Source organism: Nannobrachium achirus (assembly GCF_963921795.1).
Source record: "Nannobrachium achirus genome assembly, chromosome: 13".
Lineage (NCBI taxonomy): Eukaryota > Metazoa > Chordata > Actinopteri > Myctophiformes > Myctophidae > Nannobrachium > Nannobrachium achirus.
In genome coordinates this window covers 47,683,010-47,709,767 of record NC_137833.1, presented here as the reverse complement: position 1 = coordinate 47,709,767, position 26,758 = coordinate 47,683,010, and the positions used below count along the sequence as shown (strand labels likewise).

Here is a 26,758-nt window from a genome sequence, read left to right as displayed (position 1 = left end):
TACGTTCTATTACTTCCTAATGGAAAATAAGGCTTTTAATGCTAATGACCTCATTGTGTTTGTTTTTATGCCTTTTTAAGAAACAAGGTGCAATGGAGACAATGGGTTTCCAGAATGTGTTGAATGTTTGAATTACTTAATTTAAAAGAAATCCTAAATGATTTAACAAATCATAAATGCCACAAATTGAGATACCATACCAAACAAATTATCACTTTGTATATAATTTTCAAGCCTCTCTCTCTCTCTCTCAAAAAAATAAAAATAAAATAAAAATAAAAGAATTCCCTAAACGTACATCTTACCTGACAGAGCCAGTGTTTTAGTAGTCATATAGTTGCATTGTTTAGATGGCATAATATTAGCATTGTTCAGTAGCAGGTATAAATGCTGCTTGCTTGGTATCTTCACTACTGGACAGTCAAAAAAATAAAAGAATGAGAAAACCCAGCGGTGGGAGCCAGGACCACGCCTGACACTTTCACTGACAGAAAGTAGTCCCGTTGTCACCTCCAAAGAGGCTGGCTTCATCTCCCCACTCACCTCTGCTGATGCCATAATTGATGAGTGCTGATTGCTCTGTAATTGCGGAGTCACAAGACTCGTATAGGGAACAGAACCCCCCCCCCCCCCCCCCCCACACACACACACACACACACACAGAATGTTGAACCTTTACTACTTCTATAAGCCCTTCACCTACAGACCTGCAAAACCAGAGATTGCCAAAACAGCACCAGCCAGTGGTCAAACCCCTACAGGTATAAGGCAAATGGATCCCACTAAACTGCAACCCCACTTGAAACCACTGGCTACACTTTATTTCTTTACCCTTCCTTTTAATTTTATTTAGAGTAGCCAATTACCCCACCCCTCCACTTCTCCCTATTCAGTTGTTATGCCGATTCCCAAATTCCCCATACAGTTATGTTGAAGGAGCTATAGTCAACTTTTTCTTGAAAAACGGACGCTAAAATAAAATGAACATGTTTTATAAAAAAATAAGTTTCATATATGTGTTTCTATTCAAAAATGACCACAAAAAGCGTAAAATAATGATAAAATAATAATTTTGGCCATTGTAGGGCCGACTTTGTTTACATCCCTTATCAATCCATAGAAGAGGAATGTAAACAAAGTCAGTCTGACATGGTCAAAATGATTATTTTATCATTATTATACGCTTTTTGTGGTCATTTTTGAATAGAAACACATATATGAAGCTTAATCTTTTTTCTAAAATATTTTAGTGTCCGTTTTTCAAGAAAAAGTTGACTATAGCTCCTTTAATGTTACTGCTGTTGACCCGTCCTGGCTAACATACCAGTGCGAAGCACCCTCCGGGAGGGTCTGGTGTGTGAGGACGAGATCTAGACATCGCAAGTTCCATTGATTTCCTGTATCTGTGTCATGTGGGTTTAGGTGACCAGAAGCAAATCATGAGTCTCTTAATTCCAATGGAGAAGTGACCATGACCACATTATTGTGTTCGATTCTTTAGCACCGCAGACGGACAAACAAGGAGAAAATGATCTAGTTTGAGACCTGCCTGTGTCAGCAACACACTCTCACGAGATCTAGCAACGGTGATCAAAGAACGCGGGTGAGATCTAACATTCACGACGTAGAGTAACCATACCCACTTAAGGAGACCGGAGGTGTCAATTATTTTATCAATTCATATTGATTGTTAGATATGAATTATGATACATAATTATATGATTCATTTATTAGGTTATATTATGTGAACTACTGTCTGAACTATAGGAGACCATGTTTTGGTTGTACTGTAAATTCAGGCTAGTGGATTACAGGTCATGGCGACTTTGGTTACCCTGACTACGAAATCATGTTTTGGTTATACTGTATCTCTGTGTTCTTGTTATGATAATGGGAACGAATCAATGAGTCCCACGATCTAACTGTCATAATCTGTATTCCTCATATACTGTATGTTAACTTCCATCTTTGGAAGAGAGAATTAGCAAGCTGCCACTAGGATGGTATGCTCACTGTTTTGTCTCTTTGTCTGACTCTCTTCAATACAGCAATTTCTTGATTGTCCTTTGGCTCGTCTCCGTCTTATTTTGGTTATGGATTTATATATCCATATTTATTATAACTTAATAATGTATTTAACATTCTCTATGCAGGATCTTCAACCCTACTCCTATCACCTCAGCCCATAGGAGTCCCTGACGCGGTGACAAAGAACACGGCCAATTGTGTTATAGCGTATAGACTCGGCTAATCTAGATGCAACACGGCTAATCTAGATGCAACACCCTCTTTAAAACCCAAAGACCCTGAGGAGGTGGACAGGGTTGACCTTCACTGGCTGCTCTTTATGCCTCTAAATACATCCTGAAATAATATTAATAATTATAACTAGATAGACTAACTAGAAAGATGCAATTCTGGGAAATTGCAAGCGTGGTTGCCGTGATGCGAGTCACACTTGCAAATTAATTCTGTCTTACCATTTGAATTTTCCCCATTCAAGTCAATAGTGACAATTAATTCACAAATAAATACATGATCATATTATGTAGATCTGCAAACTACAACCTCCAAGGACCCCCGGAGCCCCAGGGACCCCCAGGTCCCTGGGGGGACCCCCAGATGTAAAAAATGACCAAATGTGCTCACACGTCACACGTCACACTTTTTCCCTGCTTATATCTCCGCACCCGTTGACCCGATCCATGCCAGATTTTACACACACCCTCCTTGCCTGCCAAACTACAACCTCCAAGGACCCCCGGAGCCCCAGGGACCCCCAGGTCCCCGGGGGACCCCCAGATGTAAAAAATGACCAAATGTGCAAAAATGACCAAATGACCACCCCAACGGGGCTGCTCACGGGGGATTCCCGGGGACCACCGACTCCTGGTGCTCCAGAACGGATGCAAAAGTGGTGGCGCCCCCAGTGGAGGACCCCCTGCCACTGCAGCGCACATAAAATGCCGTAACTCGGGCTAGGAGCGTCCGGGAGAGCCGGGGCCGGTACCTATTCGTCTGCCAAGGCAACGCGGAGACCCCACCCCTCATTTCTCACATGGCCCTATTCTAGCGCCACCTTCAGGCCGATTTTTAAAACACATTTTTGGACACTGCTCCTACAGTTTTTGCCCTAAAATCACGAATATCACTACACAGCATGTCTACACTCATGTCATCAACATGGATCAGGAAGATTTTGGAAAAACAAATTTTAGCCCTATTTGTGGAGATAAGCCACCTACGGTCGCTTATCTCCCGATTAGGGAGTCTTACTGGTATTATGTAGATCTCTCTGTCAGTCTTTGTCCCTTTTATGCCCATAAATGGAGGTTCCTGATGTCATCAATATTATGCCCATATCTTGGAATGCCCATATTAGTCTATGGATATACTACTGTGTCAGTCTCATGTGGTCTATGACGTCAGACATTCATGATGTCAGTAATCTCCATATTTGGGAAAAGTTAGATTTTAGCAATTTCCCATTCAAGTCAATGGAAAAATATATTCACAAACACATTTATATGTACCTTATTTCACTGTATGTGGGAGAGCCCTAAGATGCAAATCTTTTGGAATGAAGTTATGAAGTGTTTGTCAGGAATCTTTAAAATCACAGTTCCACTAAGTGCTAAACTCTGTGTACTTGGAATTTATCCGAAGAACTGTATACAACCAGCAAAACTAACCCAAATCTTAGATTTTGGTCTTCTCCAAGCTAGAAGAGTGGAGGCACTATGTTGGAAAAGCGTTGATGCCCCTACGTTGAGGATGTGGCATCGAGAACTCATGAACTCTATTGGACTGGAGAGACTAACTTATATAGTTAGGGGTAGACAGAACGAGTTTGACCAGCTTTGGGAAATATATATGAATTCCTACAGGAACAAACACTTGGGATGATGCTCATATTCACAATAACAATATGTGGTTGAAGAGAAAATAAAAAAATAAAAATAAAAATGGGAAAGAAAATGATGTAAACAATGTTATTTGAAAAAAGAAATAGGCATGTGCAGGTGGTATGTGTGTGAATGTGTGTGAATGTGAATGTCTTTATGTCTTTGTGTGTTATATGTAAAGAAAAATCACACCCGTGTGAACTGAGCGGTGGTTTACCCACCAACCCCCCCCCCCCCCCCCCTCCCCCCTCCCCCTGTGTGTGTGTGTGTGTGTGTGTGTGTGTGTGTGTGTGTGTGTGTGTGTGTGTGTGTGTGTGTGTGTGTGTGTGTGCGTGTGTGTGTGTGCCTGGCCTGGCCTGGCCTGAGAACAGCGCCCCTCCCTTAACATGTGTGGTCATAAAAGGTACTACACAGGCTTGAGGCTACATACAGACCCACCCACATACATACATACATACATACATACAAACAAACAAACAAACAAACATACATACCTACACACACGGCCACGCTATGGAGACGGTGTGACCACCGCTCAAAAACAATAAAAATATATTTAAAAAAATACATTTAGGCTATATAAATTAAACTATGGCATCTCTTAGCAAAATGCAAGCAGACGAGTCCCGATGAAGCCGGTCGATTTGACACATGGCCCAAGTACGTGCCACTAAAACTGTGGGAGGAGTAGCGTGGCAAAGTAAAGTTTATCCGGAAAGAAAGTGAGACGTGATGTACTAGTCTGGTTGCCTTGTGAGGGCAACTACACAATTAATAAAAATGGAAAGAGTGGCAACCTGCGAGCGTAAACATTACATTGGCTTCGGGGCATTCGGAACATCTGCTCCATTCCCATGCAGCTCGAGGGGGCAGGCGCGATCTTTGATCCCACGACTGCGTGATGGATGAGGAATATGAAGACCAGATCCCAACGCAGGACACCAAAGCAAACACATCGAACCCCCAGACTCCCTCCTCTGCTGCTACAATAATCACCATAATCACTGCAATCATCTCCTACTCTAAAACAATATCCACACGCATTACTTAACTCTCTTGTTAAAAAGAACTGCAGGTTCTCTCTCTTCGACCGGGGAAAAAAGAACGGAGCCCCGGTTAAACGCTTACAAAACGGCTGGCTTGCATTTCAGATGTTTTAAAAGGTAATTGTACGTTTATAATATCGGATGATGCTGGATCTCAGCCGGTCAAGGAGCTGGGAAAGGCTAAAAGTGGAGAATTGATTAAAAAACTTGTTTAAAAATCTAAGATTAGAATGTACTATATCCTGTCAAGTATTTACACAAACTATGTATAATGTAATTGATGGGATGTGTGAATTATAATTCTTACAATACTTACAAAAGGAATGGTCATTATGTGTTTTGGTTAACATAATTCGGTACATAGCAAGCAACCACAGCATTCTGGCAGAAAGTCCTACAACTCCTGCAGAACGCTGGCACGTTCTGTAATACCAAAAGCTACAGGGGGCACCTGCTCTAGCCAGTACAAATGTCTTCAACCCCTCCGTCTCATGCGAGTTTCTGTAGCAAGCCCTTCTTTATATGACAAAACTGGGAATTGTCTCAAGTGCTGCTGAGATGCATATTTCTACCAGATGGTTTTCGTAGAAAGTTTTCTTTTTTTCTTCTTCTTCTTTCTGCCAAGTGTTCACCTCAACAACCATCTCCCAAGGACTGAAGCCATCCTAGTCCTTGGCCTCTGGGCCTTGGGCTTGTCTTCACTCTGCTCACTGCACAATCTGTCTGTCAAGTTGACGAGCGACTGGAGGCCCATCTGTCCACACACGGGTCTTGTCTCGAGAAAGACAGGAGATTCTTAGAATGAAAAATTACATCTGCATGCATGTCTCTCAATCACGGAGTAAAGGTCTTTGCACACTGCTGCGTTTTTCGGGCACCACTCGGTCCTTGACTTTCCTGAACAATGAAGAGGTGACCTGACGAAATTCTGTTTGATATCTTTCAAACTGGCGTCCCTATTTTAGGCGTATTATTATAGGCAATAAAAAAAAAAAAAAAAAAAACTGGCAACAAAAACAAAACGTCGTCCAATAGAAAAAGTTTGCTATACGATGACATGAACTAGGGCGCTTAATAGGCCTCACACTTACTGTATGCTGGTTCCATGGTGTGCGGAATATGAAGAGGGGCATATACTGTAAATAATTGTTCTCATTTAACATGTGTTTCCCTGGCCTCGCTGCCTGTCCAGTTTATTATTTCAATTTTGGTTAACCGGCGCGTCTGTTTGAGGTTTGATAAATAACCATCTGCTCGTGCGTATTAATACTCGAGGAAGGACTGTAACACTGTCATGAGCCGTGGTTGGAGCCGCTCTCGCGTTGTACGTAATCGTAAATATTTGCACATGTTTTCATTATCATAAAAGTACCCTTAAAAGTTTGTTTAAAATCCATTTGTAAATCAGCGTGATGGTTTCAGCTGTGGTCCATCCAAAAGACGTGTGGCATTCCCTCGGGACGTGAAGCTTTTACTACTGCAAAGTGCTTATGAAAGCCTTTGCCATTGCGTCACTAATTTTCCAATGTTAGACGGTGTTGATTTGTCACCAGCGGTTATTTTGATCCGAGCGTTTGCGTGCTGAGAGAGCCGATAGGACTCTGGGGCTGGCATTCCTCAAGATGAAGAAGACTCCTGCTTGAGAAAGAACTAGAGTTAACCTCTTAAAACCTGTATATACAGTATTGTTGACAGAGGTCCTACAGGGCTCGATACTTGGTACGCTAATTTTTTCCCGACAACACAACCCTTTATACGGTACTTCCATTGACAGGGGTCCCCTAGGCCAGGGGTTTTCAAAGTGGGTGACGGGGCACCATGGGGTGCCGCGGCGGCAGTCCAGGGGTGCTGCGAGATCATTTGATTTAGTATAAATATTTAGTATCATTTTAAACTTGAAGTACAAAGTTATTTTCAGTAAGTTCTAACCAAAATGGCTATTATCTCACGTTTTCCTCGCAAACATAATCACTAAAATATCGTCACTGTCGGGCAGAAACCTCGTATCTCCAAGTTTCAAATGTGTACGTCTTTTGGTAAAGCAAAGCCCTGCTTCATCATACAAGACTGTCGCACAAAACTAGTGAAAACAGCCGATCTACAAGCACACAACACCTCGCAATGCATTTTATGCACATTTTAGATGATAAATACAAAACTAACGGTTTTGGACATAGAAGGTTTCCACCCGACAATGACGATATGCTATAAGGTGCTGGGAGTGAAAATTATAATGTAGGGATGCCTCGGATTAAAACAATATTTATGGGGTGCCCTGAGACAAAAAAATCTAGGAACCCCTGCTTTATACGGTACTTCCATTGACAGGGGTCCCCTTTTGGCGTCTGCAGTCGTTCCTGTCCGTTTTCCCCCTTAGACCAAATCTCTTAAAAATACATATTTGTTATGCCTTTATTATTGACAGGACAGTAGGCTAACAGCAAAGACTGCCGGGATCAGGCTACATTGTAGCCTTTGGTGCACGGACGGCTACGCCAGCAGTCCGGGCCTAGGAAAAATCTCTTAGCTGAAAATAGCCAAGTAACAACGGATCGCATTGTAAGCTTGTAGATTGCCTGAATGAAAGGCAAGCATTTGTTTTTGGGGGGAGAGAATGTAGACAACAAGAATGACAAGTCATATTGTATGTATCCGGGCTCTGAGACAGCAGAATGACATGGTCATTGGTCATCCCCCCTACTGCCATTGTGCCTCACCATACTGATTACATGTGGCTCCCATTCCGTCACTGTCGGGCAGAAACCTTGTATCTCCAAGTTTCAAATGCTTGCGTTTTTGCGCAAAGTAAAGCCCTGCTTCATCATACGAGACTGTCGCACAAAACTAGTGAAGAAAATTGATCGCACAACGATCTACGTCTCGTGGTGCGAGGCGTAGATCGGCTATTTTCAGTAGTTTAAATATATATTTTTTAAATGATAAATACAAAAACGAACGGTTTGGGACATACAAGGTTTCCAACTGACAACGCCGTTTTACAGTTCCACCCCCGGAGGTCAACAGAGAAATAGACAAAACAAATCTTATATTATAGGATATGATTTGTTTTTGTCTATTTCTCTGAATTCTCAGAATTTACATTTTTATTCTATGTTTGCATAATGTAGAATTACTCTTAAGCTTGATGATTCATGATGAAAGCAGTTAAATAGCAGCGATTAATAATATCACAATTTAAATGAGTGTTGCTGTTAAAGGCATATTTCACTCTCAAACATGTTTGGGGTCATTTTAACGTCTACTCAGACTTCTGTGAACACCCCAGAAAATGGGGAAATGAAAAAATGAAATTAAAACGAAAAACTAAAAACTAAAAATAAATAAAAATAAAAAAACTGCTCACGCATTAGAAGAACAATATCACTCACTAGTACCAAGGACAGGCGTTTTTAATGAATCTAACATGGTTAAATGGAGCTCAATGTTATAATGGGTGAGACTTTGTATAGGAGTTAAAATTTTAATAGTCTGTTAAAATGAATATATCAAATATCTAAATATCTGAATCAAGCAATATAAAAACTGTCTGGGGTGTTTGTGTTCACAAAAGCAGAAAAGTAGATGTAGTAGTGCATTAGCCCAAACATGAAAGTGAAATGTCCCTTTAATACCCACATTTAGCTTTTACTTCTTCTGAGTAGCATACTTCAGGGACCACCACATGAGCTTTACGTATATTGATTGGAAAAATCATAATATGACATAACACCCAAAATGGGTTCTGGGGCTGAGATAAGATGGAGCTGTCATATCATCAGGGGCGTCACACCAAATTCTGGGCCCTGGGGACAAGGATTCACTGCGGGCCCCCCATGAATGTTAACTATTGAAAAATAGCAGATATACAAGCTCACAGCGCGGCACCGAGTGCCGCGCTGCGAGCTTGTAGATCTGCTATTTTTGAAAAATCGTGAAAATGTGTGCAAGAAACCTATGTCAAGGACCCCCAAGATGATATGTATTTGGCCACGGACCATGATCTCAAAATATTTAGTTCCAGGGACCCCCAGAAGCAAAATTTTAGTTAGAAATGTTCGCTTAAAAAATACATATATTCAAAGATTTTCACACATTTTCACATCTTTTCAAAAATAGCAGATCTACAAGCTCGCAGCGCGGCACTCGGTGCCGCGCTGTGAGCTTGTATATCTGCTATTTTTCAATAGATAAAGTTATTAGGGCCCCTACACCTTGGGCCCCAGTAACTCAGTCCCACTTTCCTACCCCTTGTGACGCCCCTGCATATCATGTCAGCTGGCCAGGAAAGCCTACAACAGTATGCAATATGTACATATGGTCATTGACATCGAATGACACTGTAAGGAAAATGTGTGCAAACTGTTCTTTGGAACAGAATAACCTGCAGGATCTCCGGTTAGTTAGGGAAAATGTTCCCTGTCTGCACTTTATTTGACTGGTGTTAATATAATTTGCGTCGCTCACGGGAAGTAACAGTTTTTGAGTGATGAAAGATTGTTCTCCGCGCTGGCAGTTATCGATTTTCTGAGTCAGGAAACCTCACTTCAACTATTTACACCACATTACTACTACTACTACTACTACTAATGCACATTTCACACGAAAAATGTGACTGAATAAACGCAGAAAATGCGGAAGAAAAATGCATCCTTCACATGGGAGCGAAAGTTAACTCTTTTACTGCCACAGAATTTAACAAAAAGCTCCATCCACTGCCAGCTAAATTTGAGAATTGTCGCTCATCTTTGAAGGCCTACTGGAGAAAATTGGCTTTGACTATAAAGACAACAATTATATGGCAACGAAGAATAGAATGTCTACTTTGCAACAGAAAAAGATTTCGTGCTTTTATCATGTTCTATTCATTAGCTAGAAGCTGCTGAATATGGCCTAAAAAACAGCTCTTTGAGAACATAAAGCTGAGAAAAATGCATTTTTGTGAAGGAGACATTTTCAGGCAGAAATCTCTCTTTATCCTTTAGTGTTGGCAGTAACATCACACAGTAACATCACACCTATGCTCAGTGGTTGTTTACAAACAAATTCAAAAAAATAAAAACAAGTGCTTTTTACACACTTTTAGTGTGTAAGAGAAGTAAGAGCAGTAGTAAGGAGCAGTGCAGAACATTGACACAGTGACATGAGATTCAGCCTGAATCCTGCTTCTGCTTTCAGGGTTCTTTTTAGGTTGAAGTACAGTACAAATGATTGATGAAAATGAAAATAAAATATAAAACAACATTTTAGACACTAGAACTCAATTGTAATACTGCAAATGGAAAAAGGTTGTGGCCTACCTGCACTTACACAGGCCTCAACCACTACATGTCTACAGAGTGTATATGTGTGCGTGCGTGCGTGCGGGTGTGTGTGCGTGCGTGCGTGGGTGTGTGTGCATGTGTGTGTGTGTGTGTGTGTGTGTGTGATACAATTATCCATAAATAATCGATATCCATAACCTGCTAGCCCATCAAGGAGGAATTCAACCGTCTCAAGCAGGGAAACAGATTCTCCACAGTAGGGTTTCATATTGAAACAGTAACCTGTACCTGAATCACAGAGAATATAAGATTTTATCCCATATTTCACACCCGCTTCTAATGCTATCATGCTGGTGCTCTCAAGTCCCAAGATCCAGTGGACTACCTGGAACTGTTAGATAACACAGGTCCAGATGCAAAGAGTGGTGACAGGATGTTCAAAATACGCCCAGTTCTAGATTATCTTGTCTCCAAATTCCGTGAACTGTACAAACCAAACCAAGATATTTCCATTGATAGGTACACTTTTATTCAAAGGGCGCCTACAAAGTGCAGCAGGTCCAGGGACTGCAGTGGGGCTCCATTCTGTTTCACTCCAGCCAGGCTCCTCCGGAAGGGCTCCCCCGGGTCTGCTGAACTCTGCACCCCTACCCCTACACGAGCCCATGGTCGATCTGTAAATTATACAAATACATAATTACTACGAGTAAGCAGTGTTGTTTTTGACAGCAAATTTTGATTTTGTTTCAGTCGTAGTCTTTTGAATAAAAGACTACGACTGAAACGACTGAAACCTAGCGGTCGCAATAAAATACATGAAAAATAGTACACCTCCAAGCTCACAACGCGTCACAGCAGAATGCGTGGAGGTTGGGGGCCTACTATTTTCATCAAAAGGCTGTTTTAGACATTTCAGCCCCTGCCTCTCTAACATTCTATACAGTATATACTAGTAATTATGTAAAAACAGAATTGTTGGTCTGGATAGGGCACTTTTTACAGATGGATAAAGGGCATGGGCTCAAGCCCCCTTTGATGTCTAAGTCTGATTTACAGAAAAAAGGTTTTTGTTCTTTACCTATCCTTGTCCTTGGACGACCACGATGTGGCAATGAAGAAGTAGGCTGTGCTGCACTTGACTCTTCTGAAATCACAGTAGTAAAATATAAACTAGTAAACATGATGTGCACAAAATGAAATCAATTATTTACACACCCAGCATGTCTCAGACAGGTCCATGACATTATGATGTAAATGATAAAAGCATTGAACAAACAGATAGCTGTATCTACTCTAAAATGCTATAGAATTATACAAAATGCATCAGTTTTTGTTTTCTCCTTACCTCTATTACCTCCAAACGGTATAGACCTAAGAACACAAGGAGTCCCCGGCACCTCTCCAGTCCATCCGACTCATCATCTAAAATCATAGCCAGGAAAATATCAAATAGTTTATATGTAAACAAATCAATTTACAATTTTGCCATTAGCAAATATGAGTGACTTACAATAAGTTCATAATGTAATACATAAAATGCAGATATAGTAAATAGTTACCATGCATTTACTGTCACAGTGAAATGCCCTTTATATCCTGTATGTATATATAAAATGTCACAATGCAACATAGCTCTGTTTACACAAAGCTGTACTTCCTCCAACTGTATATAGGCTATCTTCCCCATTTTCAACTGTTTTTATTTATAACACTTGCTTTGGCAATGTAAACTATATTTTCTCATGCCAATAAAGCTCCTTTGAATTGAATTGAATTGAAAGGCTACGGGTGTGCGGGTGTGCACAGTACGATCACGCGCGTGCAACGCACACCGTACGTGCACGCGCGTGCACCGCACGTGCACCACACGTAAAAAGAAACCTCTCTCTCTCTCTCTCTCTCTCTCTCTCTCTCTCACGCATCGTACGCACGCACACACAAACTAAGCCACTAAATCCTAAAATCCCATCAAATAATCATAGTAGCTGGCTAAATGCTAACCTGTGCCGTGCACCGTACACTACATGCGGTACGTGCACGCGCGTAATAGGAAATCCACGTGTGTCCTGTGTAGCAAAAACAAACGCATATGCACTTGGATCCTAACTCTATGCTTGGATCAAGTTGCTGATCCGGTCCGGATACGGAAACGTTTCTTGCATGTAGTCTATGTGTGCGTGTAAATAACCGGATGCAGTAGGCGGGCTCTAGACCGGATCCCACTGGTGTATTCGCAATAGAGATCACGTCTGACCAGACCAGACTTTAGGCTTGTCAATCAAAACAAGCTTCCTCACGGATGCAGTGGAAAGCCTGAAGCGATTCACATAGAGTATACTATACATACATGCAGATGCACTGGATTTAAGTCTAAGTCTTACCACTCTGGACAGTAGAATCATGGCCATCGTCCAGTGAGTCTCTGCCTCTGTACGTCTGGCTGTTGAATGGGTGGCGGCGGTCTCTACTGCGCCCGAGATTTGTATCCACTGTGCCGTGCCGATCCATCCAGCGCGGGGGTCTCAGGAACGAACGGCGAGTCTCTGCCTCTATGGCGGGGGTCTCCGAGTCCATATCGGGATATCAGGAGGCTCTTGATGCACTTTTTGACCCGGTTCTTCGCGACCAACGGCACCAAGAAATGGAATGTTTCTCTTCAAAGCCAACGGCTACACTACAGGAATCTTTTTCTCTTCTTCTTCTTCTTCATCATCAACATCATCATCATCACGACCACCACCACCATTCGTGGTGGGCGCTGCCTGGTCCTGGGTCACCAACGCGGGTAGGTTTGTAATCCTAATTCTAACAAAGTTTGTTGTCGAAACTTTCCTTCCGTGGATCATCATCTGCTGTGCGACCTCGGCCGTGGGGTGGTGGGGGATGGTCGCTTTGCTTCGGCGGATTGATACTGAGCAGGGCCTAGTACTTGGCCTAATACATCTCAATATTCTAGTACTGCTAAATACTACTACCTACTACAATTACTATACTACTAATACTATAAAACAACTGATTTCCGACAAAACGATCGCTTTTACCAACGTTTCTCTCTCTCTTTCTCTACTAACAGCCCGATGCATAAAACAATATAGTCCCTCAAGGCTGCTAGCAGCTAGCAGTGGCGTCAGTTCAGAACAAGCTAAGGTATGGCAACATGACTGGTGTCTGGTGAAGACACCAGTCATGTTGCCATACCTTAGCAACAGGCACGATGAAAAGTACATTTTTATTATTTCCCCCTGTCAAGGTATGGCAGCTGCATACCCCTGCCATACCCAATTGACGCCCCTGGCAGCTAGGCAGGCGCAGAGTCGCTCTGGGCAGGCGGAGCCAGGACAGTCTGTTTACTTTTTTTTTTTATGAACGGTTTCCGGCTGTCCTCAAAAGACCCCGACGACCAATTATACATTCAAAAGTTGCGCAAGGACGTCTTTTATCATAATCCATAAAAAACATCAAACGAACGAACGGCCGTATTGGCCGTCCTTAATAGAAAAAATTGGGGCGAACAGGAACGTCCAAAGCAGTATAAGAGTTAAACTGCGAAAGGTTAACTGCGAAAGGTAAACATCTAGACTTTGACATTTCTAAAAGGTGCAAGCTGTGCAAAAATGTGTAAAGTAAGTGACCACTGGAGAACTCAAAACATGTCCTTGCTTCAGTGAGTAATGAAAGTATATAGAGTGAGAATTTGTGTTAACATTGCCTGCCGTCAGGGACGTGCTGTCCATTGGGAAAAGCGGGACAACTCCCGAACGGCCGGTTCATTCCCAGCCGGTCCAGGCTGGCCATTAGGAAAAGAAATTAACTAAAATGTCGGCCTTTGTTCCATTTTGGGGGCTGCTGGGTGGCCAACAAAGTAAATCGTTACTGTCGGGCAGAAACATTGTATCTCCAAGTTTCAAATTTGTACATTTTTTTCGCAAAGCCCTGCTTCATCGTACAAGGCCGTTGCACAGAAGTAGTGAAAACAGCAGATCTACAAGCACTCAACGCCTCGCTCCGCAATGTAATTGGCCCACTGGCTTGTCACAAATCTTTGAGTAGCAGCAGCGCTATAGAGAGAGATCTCTCTCTATAGCGCGCAATGAGGGCCTCTCCAACTCTTTTTCCCGGGCTGAATCAGGGGCCCAGCACGTCCCTGCCTGCCGTAGCTTATTGGGAGAGAGGCCGTGAACAGAGGGTTTGCCAGATCAGAAGCGGCCATCAGCTGGGTGAAGCAGAAAGCGAATAGAGTACCGAAGTAGGGCTGTCACAATTATTACATAATCGTCTAATCGTGATTATTTGACATAATCGTGATTATTTTTCATAATCGTCATAATCGTTTCCATGTCAAAAATAGTGGAAATAGCAGATCTACAAGCTCACAACGCGTCGCATCGCGACGCGTTGTGAGCTTGTAGATCGGCTATTTCCACTATCAATGTTCTTTTTTAAGTATAAAGTTGTCAAATATGTCAGTAATTTCTTTGTATATTTAGGTTATGTGTCATATCTACCATTATGCAACTTCAAAGCCTAAAAGCCAAACAGAAATGTAATTATCAACGACAAAAACACAATTAAATCGCTAATCGCCAATTATTTGAATGACAATTAATGAATTGCATTTTATAATGAATTGCATTTTTATAGCGCTTTTCCAAGTGCTCAAAGCGCTTTACAATGGTTCATTCATTCATACATTGGGAAGTGAAGCGGCGAACATTCGACGCCAGCGTCCTCACATCCCACATTCACACACCAATGGTGGCAAGCTTGCACCAACCAACTCATTGGAGGCAATGTGGGGTTCAGTGTCTTGCCCAAGGACACTTCGACATGTTGACAGGAGGAGCCGGGATTTGAACCTCGTTGGCCAACCCGCTCTACCTCCTGAGCTACAGCCGCGACAATTAATCGTCATGTAAAATGTCATATCGTGACAGCCCTATACCGAAGTCCTGACCATTTTCTCATGGTCAGTTGTCAAACCGGCGGGATCATTTGTTTATTTTTGGAACACAGTCCTTACTTGACGCGATATTAAACAAGTCTAAGGGAATTCTGAATGGGGGGGGGGGGGGGGGGGGGGGACGCGGCCCAGGTAGACTTTAGTGCCAGACTTCGGTGCTCCATTACCCCCTGTGGGATGAGGTCTCCCACACAGTCGGTTATCGTCACTGTCGGGGCACAAAACCTTGTGTGTCCAAAACTGTTACTTTTCAGGAAATGGCAATAATAACCTGTCTTCCCATGGCTCTGATGTGGTTATTATTTAGTCACAAGCTCTTGTAAATACTTTTCATTGGTTAAATATGTATGAACCACACAGACAGACTTACTGTTTCAACAGCAGCTCACCCCACATTTGCCCTGTTCTCGTCTCAGCTCTGGCCCGGCGCTCGGCCTGAACACACAAGCAGGGGATATCGCTATTACCGTAATGGAAGATAAACCGAGGAGAGGAGTGGGAGGGAGTGTTGCTCAGCCAAGCTAATAGCTTTGCGAGCAGGCAGGGCACAACTGCTCTACTAGGGAGAGGACCCAAGTCAGCCAAACATCTGCTCCTGGTTAAAGGTGTCAGCTCCTGCCTTTCACAGCATCGCTTCAGAACCTCACGGAAAGCCCTGGCCTCATCCTGCCTGGGTCGACTGAAAGCAGCCCCGTACGCTCCCTGAGGGAATCCTAGGCTACAGAAACGCACCGCCGAAAATTCAATTCCACTTTTCCTCTCCATGCTTCAACTTTACTCTGAGCGAAGAGAATTTCATTACATACCTGTGGACTCATAAAATTCCTCCAATAATAATAGTGCCTTAACCCTTCAGAAATCAACGAGCTCCACAGTGAGGGAGAGGAAGGCGGGGCTGGGCCGGAACGCCAGTGGCAATATATTCTACAGTGCCTATACACCTCATGACCTCGTGAGTCATGAGTCAAGTCATTAGTCAAGCTTACTCTCACTTTGAGTTTAATTCATACACAGAAACGACTTGATCTAACATAAAGGACCACTTCACTCATTTTCTTACTAACTTTTTATCCAACGATTATTGTAACCCATTTTTTCACCCAGTGCCAATTGTCTAAGCTGTAATCCTGGGCTCTGCTCTCCATCTGCCATGCCTGGGGCAGGCCCCAAACTGAGCTCATGCTTCCTTCAGTGCATCAAGGTAATTCAAATAAGGTAAGGACACGGGCGTGTTTAGGCTCCATGGCCATCCGCCATGACACTCTCGGTGGCAAAACTAGCACCGGAGGTTCGGTGAATAACATTGGAGTCTATGAGCGCCGGCTGGGACAGATCATGAACAAAAAAGAATTCTGAATGATAGAGACCTTTATAAAATACTCAGCTCAGGAATATAAAAGAAAACATGTCACACATTGTTTTCTGCTGTGTTGCTTTTCGGTGAGTACATTGTATAACATTATAGAGGCATCTAAAGAGCACAATATACGTTTCTGAACTTTATACTTGCTAGTATCGCGAGACTCTCCACCATTCCCTGTATGGAATCCAAATCTCGCGACAGCTCCGAGACAGAAACTATACTCGCCGCTGTTTAGCTGCCTCAATAACATTATGCACTGTGCACATCGAAAAGCAAGTGATTGTAAAAATACCTGTGATATGTCTTCTTTTATATTCCTGGAGCGATTATACAACAAAGGTCTCTATCGTTCAGAATCATTTTTTGTTCATGAGCTGTCCCAGCCGGCACTCATAGACGCAAATGTTATTCACCGAACTTCCGGTGCCAGTTTTGCCACCGAAAGTGTCATGGCGGATAGGCATGAACACCAACACGTCACCGGGTGACTTCTCCTCGTAGCCACCTTGCAGTGCATGAGGAGTGAGCAGGCCGCTTCTTTTCACCTGACAGGGGGAGTTTCTCCGGCTGGATGTAGCGCGTGGAAGGAACACGTTATTCCAACCAGTTCCTTTCCCCTCCATCAGGTGCCCTGGCTGGCCAGGGGGAGGCATTGTAGAGACCAGGATTAATGCATGTTTTTGTGAGGGTATCTACCCTATAGGAGACACGGGGAGAACATGCAAACTCCACACAGAAAGGCCAACCCCACCTAGGGTGTGGGCACTGATGACGCGGAGGAGGGAACACGCCCCCAGCGCCCACAGCGTCCTCCAGCGGGAATCGAACTCGGGACCTTCTAACTGTGAGGTGACAGCGCTATACACTGCGCCACCATGCCCCCCACTTCACTCATTTTCGACATAACTTCATAACTGGTCCTCACGCATGCTCATTATAAGATGGCACCATTTCTGTCTACTCACTCTGTGTGTCTCAGAGGAGGGCTGTGGACAGAAACCTGCCTACCAGTGACATCATCCATGGGCAATCCAAGCTAATAGAAACGGCAGGCTTTCAATTTCCGGGAGAGTTAACACGCTATAATAGAATCAATTGTTCTTGCATCTTGCATTGATAAAAGATTAAATGTAAAATCTGAAACTTTGTTTGAAATGACCAAACCTGACAGGCAGGTTTCTGAACTGTCCACAGCCCTACTCTGAGACACAAACAGTGTAGACAAAACATTTTATGAGCATTAGTGAGGATCAAGAAAATGGGTGAAGTGGTCCTTCTTGACCTTTAACAACATGAACTCTTTCTGGACATGTCGTAACCCTAACCCTAACCCTAACCCAAAACCTAACCTTATTTCTAAACTTAAAGCCATACTGTGTAAGATGACCAACTAGTGGTCATTAGCCCTATAGCAAACCGCGGTCGCGTCCGCGTCTTTCGGACGTTTTTCGTACCTTCAGACCCCCGCGTCTGCCTCCACCTCGCTGAGATCTATCTTTTAAGGGGTCCCTTGTTCCTGTGCGTTCAGTAATTCCAGAGATACGGACTCCTTCACCCTGCCTGGTAGGCGAAATTACCTAGAGAAGGGATGGTACAAGCGGGCGACAACAAATATGGCTGCCATAGCGACCCCACTTCAAGATGCGCTGTGATTGGCCGGCAGTTGTATAACCCTCGCTGTGATTGGCCGGTAGTGTGATGACGCAATTTTCGCGCGAGATCCGGTCCACGGCAAGGATCTCAGTTTACATATAGAGAAGGCTTTACAGGCTGAAATTCACGGCGCGGATCTTCTAAAACTTTTGTGATTTAATAGTTAGGAGAATTTTAAGATTTGTTTTATAAAAAAAGTTACATAGTACAACTTTAACCTCAGTATAACTATGCCTAACCCTTTTTCCAAACTTTCTAAAGAATACAAGAACCACTGAGGTGCGTGCAACCAGCGAAAAAACAAATGGGGTGAGCTTGTTTGGGGCCGAGCCTTCCGGTTAGCGAACTACAAGCTCACAATGCATCACAACCCAATGCGGTGTGAGCATTTTGATCTGCTGTTTTCTGCAGAGAAATGTGTGGGGGAAAAAGGAACCAAGTGCAGTAAATAGGCCTATAGAGCCCTAGGGACCGCGATCAACTGTCTGTCTATCATATTAATGTAAATCAGAATCTTGTCAAGCCTTACAGTTTATGCGAATCGTCTAGGGTCAGTTAAACTAATAAATAAATGGTCTTTCTCTGTAGTAAATCTGTGGAATAGTTATATAACAGTGATATAACAGTCATGTAGCCATGAATCATTAGTCATGCAATTAAATCTTCGAGTAAAAATCCCAAGGTACCAGTTATAGCGCATTCAAGCCAAATAACAAAAACAAAAACAGACTTTGAAAATAGGAAGGAAAACAATTTGGTTACACATCCAACATTACGACTCTATCACGCCTCTAATGAGCCAATAAACGTCCTAGAACATGTTGATTTGATGATGTTGCCAAACCACTATCTGTTGTTGGTCACAGTGAGAAAAAAAAAAGAAAAAGTTTACGAAGAAAACTCTATTCCATATGTGTCAATCCACCCCTCTGGCACATTCTGTAGATTTATAAATAAACAAATAGCCAGGCTGACAGAAATGTTTCAAAGCTCCATCTGACCTAAATGTGCGCACACACGCATATGCGCACACACACATGCACACGCACACAAACACACAGGCCCTCATGCTTCTCTCTCATGACAACCAGTGGAGTTTACGACCGGAATACACAGCCAACAATTGCCCAAGCAGGTTTTCTTTCCGTCGAAAACAACGAGCTTAAACAAAAAAAACACAGTTTAATCCGTTCCCGTCCATAGTTGTTCTATCTGTATCTCCCGGTACACGACAGAATGTAAACAATAGCCTCACGGAACAAAACACACGGGAAACAAAACAGTCTACAATTCTACAACGGAGTCCGTTTGACTTGTTGTCAAACGTGTCATTTCTCCTGTTAGGTAGTTTGTGTTTGGGCTGTTTCCTGGAACTCTGGGTTAGGTTGTGGGGTTATGAGACAACTTGACGTTTGGCTGTTGCTAGTGTGAGCCAGGTTGGAAGAGATTTACAAATCCCTATGGAAGCCAGCTGGATAGCTGCGGGTGTTGAACCTTATCAGATACCGGGTTTATTTCTGGATTGAATCGATGTTTCGGTGCCATGGCATTGGTCCGAAGGTTCATTAGTCAGAATTCGTTAAGAATACTATGCCTAACTCTAACTCTAACCCTAACCCTAACCTCAGTAACCCTAACTAAATTCGGACTAATGAACCTTCGGACTAATGAACCTTCGGACTTATGGGCAGTCCCCGATGTTTCGGGGTCAAAGGCTGGATTGTCTTAGAAGGTGATCTAGCAGGCCAAACCAAGACAAGGAGGCAACGATGCGATGAGACAGAACGACGATGTGCCTTACCTCTTCTCGACTGGAAGGACTTATTACTCTACCCAAGGATCAGGGGGGAGAGGCTTCGTCATTCCTTTAACCCATGGGTCTTCAACAGGGGATCCGGGACCCCTAGGGGGTCCTCAGAGTTACAACAGGGGGTACTCCAAATCTTTGAGTGATAGATCGGGAACACATTTTAGTGTATGGGAGGGGCTTACAGTACATGTACAGTATGTAGCAACATATTTGTTTCTGTAGGCTAATTTCTGATTTAGGCCTAACTATAGGTTAGGCCTAAATGGGTTAACCACTTGAACCCTAGTGTCCATATTCTGAGAACTTTAGCCAAAAATAGCAGATCTACAAGCTCACAACGCCTTGTGCTGCGAGGCGCTGTGAGCTTGTAGATCGGCTATTTTTGGCTAAGAGTTTTGGTGTAGAGGGGAAATGGGCAGACTAAGTACAGAGTGAAAGGTCAAGTTTTGACGGTTCAAGTGGTTAAATATCTGAAAACACAAATTGACATCAATCCAAAATACACAGATGATTGTGCTGTTAAACGATGAAACTATATGGAATCTATGAACAGGTTGTGGGGGTCCCTGCTTCATCTCTCTCTCAACAAAGGGGTCCTTGGCCTGAAAACGTTGAAGACCCCTGCTTTATCCCGTTTGCTCTGAGAATGCGTAACGAGGCGGTAAAGCAGGTAAAGCAGTGTTAATTTTGACAGCAAATTGAGATTTAGTCTTAGACTTTTGAATAACACACCATTTCGTTTTCGTCCTATTTTAGTATTCTGAAATAGTTTAGTCTTAGTCTAGTCTTACTCGACTAAATAACACAATCTTAGTCTTAGTCATAGTCAACTAAATTAACGCTGCGGTAAAGGACTCTGACTGTGTGACTATTGTAACATCCAACCTGTTGTCACCTATAACGTTGGTCTGTGCTGATGTCATGTGCAACTCTTTTTCATTTTCTGCATCAGGCACGAGGATTGTTTAGTGTGTGTTTACGTCTGTAACCCTCTTGTACCAAGCCGGATGAGTGTTATGTTGTACACATATAGAATACTTTATTATTCTATTGAGTCTTTATTGTGATGTTATTTGTCTGTGCCTCATTTTTCTTCGCCCTGTATCTGTAGATTGTACTGCTGTGCTGTGTCTGGCACCTGAATATGAATTCGAACAGCAGTGGTGCTATCTACCATCTACCATCCAGCTTGGAGTTAGCCTCAAAGCCTTGCAGGGGTGCCCACTGATGCTGCTTATTCATGGCATCCCAATATAGAGGGTATGCCCGTGACATCATCGAACGCCTACTGAGTGGCAAAAAAAAGTCATTCATACTCCACTTTTAGAGCCGAATTTATTTCAATTTGGTTGAGGAATTCACAAAATCTCTGCAGCTCCGAACAGCCGAATTAATGACGGTACTCCACCCCCCACTATTGTATTTTAGAGCTGAACCAAATATATTTGGCTCTAAAAGTGGAGTATGCATCGGCCCGAAGAGTCAGGAGGAGTTTCCCAACGAGTGCTGTAGTGGCATATGATGGCTTGAGTGGCGCTGAGTGGCATATGATGCATACCCTCAATTGTTGTTGTTATGGCTCCAGTTACTGCCTGATTTACAATGAATAGCGGCAAAAATAGTCGACCCACAAGCTCATGACGTGTCGCACCCGCGATATACAAATGATGTATAAAATTATACATTAGAACGTTGCGGAGAAAGATTGCAGCTGCTGAAATGCCCTGTATTACTCATCGCTTTTGCTTACTCATTCCTTTTGCTTCTGCCCTACATTGGACCCCCCCCCCCCCCCCCCTCCCTCCCCCCAACGTATGGGAGAGCAGCTCTGTTGCTCTGAGGATCTGCGGATCTCAAAACTCAGCAGGACACAAGAGTGATTAATGGCCGCTAACGCCATCCAAGACAACCCGACCAGGCACACAGTCAGAGCAAATTAAATCATAAAAAGAGGACACTCCAGTGGCAAAGGCACAAACGCGCCGAACTCTTATGCAAGCTGGAACTTTAATAAACGGGGCTTCAACAGGGAAGGACATAATGAAGCTGAAGTTTCCTGTGGTTGTGAGACTAAACACTATTGGCTCAGGTTGGCAGCTCTGTAAGTTTGGGATAAGATTTGGTTGTCGTGCAGAGATGCTGTTTTCGTCGATCCATTCTTTCTTGGAAGAAAACCCCACTTCATAACAGTGTTGCTGTCTTGTGCTCAACAGGGGATGCTATCTTCCATTAAGGCAAATTGGACCTCAACAGACGGCAGCAGAGTTCATCTGAAATTTGAAACTGCAGGCAAAGATTCATGAGAGACATCCAATAGTTGCTCAAACCCAAGAGTGGAGCCTGGTCACACTCAGATCTGTTTTCAAATCAGACTAAGGTCAAAGCAAATGGATGATGGCATTTCAAGTCATCATTAATGAAACTGAGGAAACAAGACCTGAAAGATGGGCGATCTGTGACTGGAATTAAAAGCTGTAGTGGCAGCTGCACTTCCGGAATGCATGCCTGGTTGGATCGGGACGATTACTTGGCTCCTATTGTTATATAGCTTGAAATAAGGAATCGCCCCTTATTTGGCAACTAAGATACTGAGTCCATTATTTAACTGATAAGGGACAGTGGGACACACTTTGTTCATTATTTTGGTTCGAATCAATCAATGACACACGTCTTACGAGTTCAAACCGCTCATGTCATCCAAAGTGCAGTAACTACGATATGTTTTTTTTTAGCTGATAAATTGGTTTAAAAGGGGCTTTTCTGTCTTTTATTGATAGATGTACAGGCTGACAGGAAACGGGGAGAGAGATGGGGGCGTGACACCCAGAAAATGTCGTCAGGATCGGGACTCGAAGCCTGCAACGCTGCAAGGCTAGTCTGGATTACCAGCCTGGGTGCCTGGTTCTTTGCAGCGTTCTGGAGAACTGTCCCTCCCTAAGCGGTCCACCCACCCAGTGTTAAAGGACAACTTTGTTTTTTTACAACAAGGGTTCATATTTTAGAATGTAATTAGAGAAAAGAAAAAGTGAGTGTTCAAATATTTTCAATTGCTTCGTTCTATTGTTTTATTGCGTTTACCGTGCTAAAATGTGGGGCATGCGTAGTTGCGTACGCATGGGGGCATGCGCACAAGTGGCTAAATATGTCTTTTTAGACACAATAAGCCAGCAGTTTCTTAATTGCTATTTACAGTAACAATTCTAGCCACTATAAGTCACATCCAACCATGAAAGGTTGTGTTGTATCTTGGGAATGGGCTTATTCTGTGTAAAATTACATATTTAGCCACTTGTACTCATGCCCCCAACCACTGAAATAAGAATCTCTAAAACAATAGAAAGAAGTAAATGAAATCAATTTAACACTCATCTTTTATATTCTTTAATTACAATCTAAAATATGAACCCTTGTTGTAAAAAAACTAAAGTTGTCCTTTAAAGTCAATGGGATTAACGGTTCTCGAGGTATGCGAAGAAAAAGTCAGACAGACATGCATACGTTCGGAGATTACTGAGAATTTATAGATAATTGGTTTCACTGTATTCCTCAGCATTTCCACACAGTTCCACACAAGGAGCTGTACTTACTTGGTGCACGTCTCAGAGCCTAACCTAGTACAACACACAAACACACACATGCGCAAGTGCGCACACACGCACAGTTGCACACACGCACACACGCACACAAACAAGCGGACACACAAATATTTGTGCGAGACTAATGAGTGTGTTTAATCCCAGTCTAAGTAAGTTGAAAGAGTAGGACATTAGCGTAACATTCTTAAATACAGGATCAAATCACTTCCGTAAACATGCAGTGACTCTGGCCAACCTGCCAAGAGAGCTCTGGGCGGTGGTGGAAAAAGTACTCTGATGTTTTACTAAGGGTAAGAAATACTCTGAAAGGTCCTGTATTCCGAGTAAAAGTATAAAAGTATTGGCATAAGAATATACTTACAGTGCCAAGAGTAAAAGTATTTCACATGATGAGTAGAAGTAAAAGTATTGAAAATTGGAAATATTACAGTAACGTAAAAAAACTAATTAAAGATGCACTTAAGTACAGTACTTGTATTGAGTAAATGTACTTAGATACTGTCCACCACAGCCCCTTGCGCACTGTAAAATCCTCAGGCTTGATTTATCTGACACGTATGGGTCCGTTTTCACACACAGGCGAGTTTACAGTGTACCAGTCAAACCTTCATACATGCACTGACACCCACCAACCTGCAAGTGCGCACACACTCACACACACACACGCGCGCGCATGCATGCACGCACGCACGCGCACACACTCATGCACGCTCTCACGCACATACATATATGGGTGCAAAGGCCAATCTTATAAATAGCGCCTGACAGCCTGAGAGTCAAATTAAGGAAATAAAATGTGTCTCACTGGTAATGAAGTAGGCATGTTTCCCCTGAGGACAACAGCTTCATGTGTGGACCCATAGAGATCTGACTCATGCACACACGCACACGCACACGCACCCATGCACGCACACACACACACACAAACACACGCACGCACGCAAAAAAGGTACCTACAATTCTTGCCAAGTGTTCGTACCCCTTGTAAGAGCTGGGTCAGTATAGACTATAGAATACAGTGCCATGATCTGAAATTTGACACAAAACGTATGTTTTCTAGAGTTCTGAGAGGGGGAAAAAATGCAAGGGGGTTGGGGGGTTACGCCAAACGATCACAGGAGAGGAAGGAGCGCTTTCAAACATTTCCCATGCATGAGGCTATTAAAATGACATTGGTTTGCAGGTTCCTGGCACGTGTCTGAGAGCATATTGCAAACACATGGAATTACACGTTATGTCCATTTGTGATTTAAACACTAAGGTACGTCCTCACGGCGTTATGTACAGTATGTGGACTCTGTCGTATGACGGTGTCGCGTACGAATTTGTCACGTGACATGCCGCTGGCTCGTAGAGCTGATGTTTTCGCACCGCAACAACGTCATGCAATGGAGTATTAGATTTGTTGCGTTGGCTATAAAAGAGAAATAGCAGATATACAAGTTCACTGCATGGCACGAACAGGCTTGGACGTCTGCTATTTTTTTATACATATAATTCTTTACATTTTAGAAAAATCTCTTAAGTGTGAGAACACTTGCTTTAGAAGGCATTTGTATAATCGGCCTCAGGTCCAGGGGTCATCATATGTGTCCGTGACCAGACTTGTCCTGTCCGTGGCAAAGGTTCTTATTTTGATCATAAGACCCAATAACTGAATGTCAGTCTCCAGGTTTTCTTCAGAATATGTATGACACTGATTTACTATGACCCATATGTATGGCACATTAGTCCACTAGGACAGTGCAGTTTCTCAAACCTTTTATTTCAGGACGTGTCATGGTCCCCTTCGAGAAAGCCTGAAGGTCCAGTATACATGCAGGGCCAGCTACCATACGTGTTTATGGTATTATTATTGTTCGCTCATTTAATGTCCATGGCAAAAATAGAATTTGGAACAAAGGTGTCCAGCACAAGCCAGCACGGAGCTGACTCATGCTCAGGTCTTAATGGGTTAAAGGAAAACAGCAACGTTTTGGAGAGGAGACGAGAGGCGAGTAATCAGCGGTTTGTCACGGGGATCTGAAACTCACATCGGCCGCTGGTGATTGATGCAGTGACAAGTGAGACTGAACAACTCAATTACGTGACTCTACAACGGAGTCAGTACCCTTGTGCGTCTGTGATGTCCACTATTAAAAGATGCAATCCGTATAACCTTCATGTCCTATAGGCCTTACCCGGGAGTCAAACCCCACTCTTCCCCTGCACAAGAAACCTATTTTTTTAACCACTTTTCCAATAGGCAATCCCTGCTTGGCCAGGGGATGTATTGAAATAAGGCAGTATTGTCAACCAGTAGGTGTGTGTATACCATGCCCAGGGTCTAGATTTCCCATGCACTGGAAGAGACCAACCACTGTAGTTTGCGGCATCCCTTCCAGCAACTAGATGTTGACTGCCAGCACTTCCGGGAGCTTGAAAGACTGACAGTCATCCTGTACGACAAATCCAGTCCTTTGAACTCCATCAACAAAAAAAGAAAATAACTCTTCTGTGAAGAAAATCGAACGATGGAGAAACTACCTCCCACCCAGGATGCACTCCTCCAGCACGTGAAACGGCAGTCTACCAAGCGGGCATCTGGGCCACCAGCACACAAAGCCACCAAGTGATTCCTTCTCCAAAGAACTATCTGGATGGGCCAAGGAAGAAGGGTCGTGGGTGCCAGTTTGGCTGACCATTCCCGAGGTTTCCAGAGCTTGCAGAGAACTGATCAGATGTGCCTGTAAAGGTGACTGTAGTACCTGCAAATGCAGCAATGCAAATTTGGACAGTTCCCCACTTTGCAAATGCAATTGTGACAGCTAAACAGAATGCACAGCTCTATAACATGTTTCAAACTATGATGCATATTCATTTGTATTCTTCGTTGCAATAAAGGTGTTATTGATGATTATAAAGACAATAAAGGTGTTATTGATGATACTTCATGTTCTGTGACATTAATAATGTCAAAATTAGTCTTAACTTTATCACATTTGGAAGTAATCTGATCATTTTATGAAGTATATAGTCTGAAAAATACTAGGCGGATTTTCAAATATCTCATTGATATTGATAGGGTTGCAATTTGATATTTAAAATAGATATTTGACAAGGGCTTCTAGGCTAAAATTCAATAACTGACCTTAAGGAACCATCATGCAAAAAATTGCGCTTTT

The 26,758-nt window shown here is 43.0% G+C and overlaps 1 protein-coding gene and 1 long non-coding RNA gene across 2 annotated transcripts in view; both read right to left on the bottom strand.

The window, feature by feature from the left end:
* Nucleotides 1-26,758, bottom strand: part of hpse2 (heparanase 2) — a gene marked incomplete at both ends in the record, with an annotated part of 187,045 nt that overhangs the window by 127,319 nt on the left and 32,968 nt on the right. The gene's annotated exons all lie outside the window — the stretch shown is intronic.
* On the bottom strand, nt 10,382-11,667 carry LOC308296473. The gene is made up of 3 exons (XR_013962622.1): nt 11,558-11,667; nt 11,291-11,356; nt 10,382-10,886 (listed from the first exon to the last, which is right to left on the bottom strand). It is a non-coding gene; the product is annotated as an uncharacterized lncRNA (long non-coding RNA).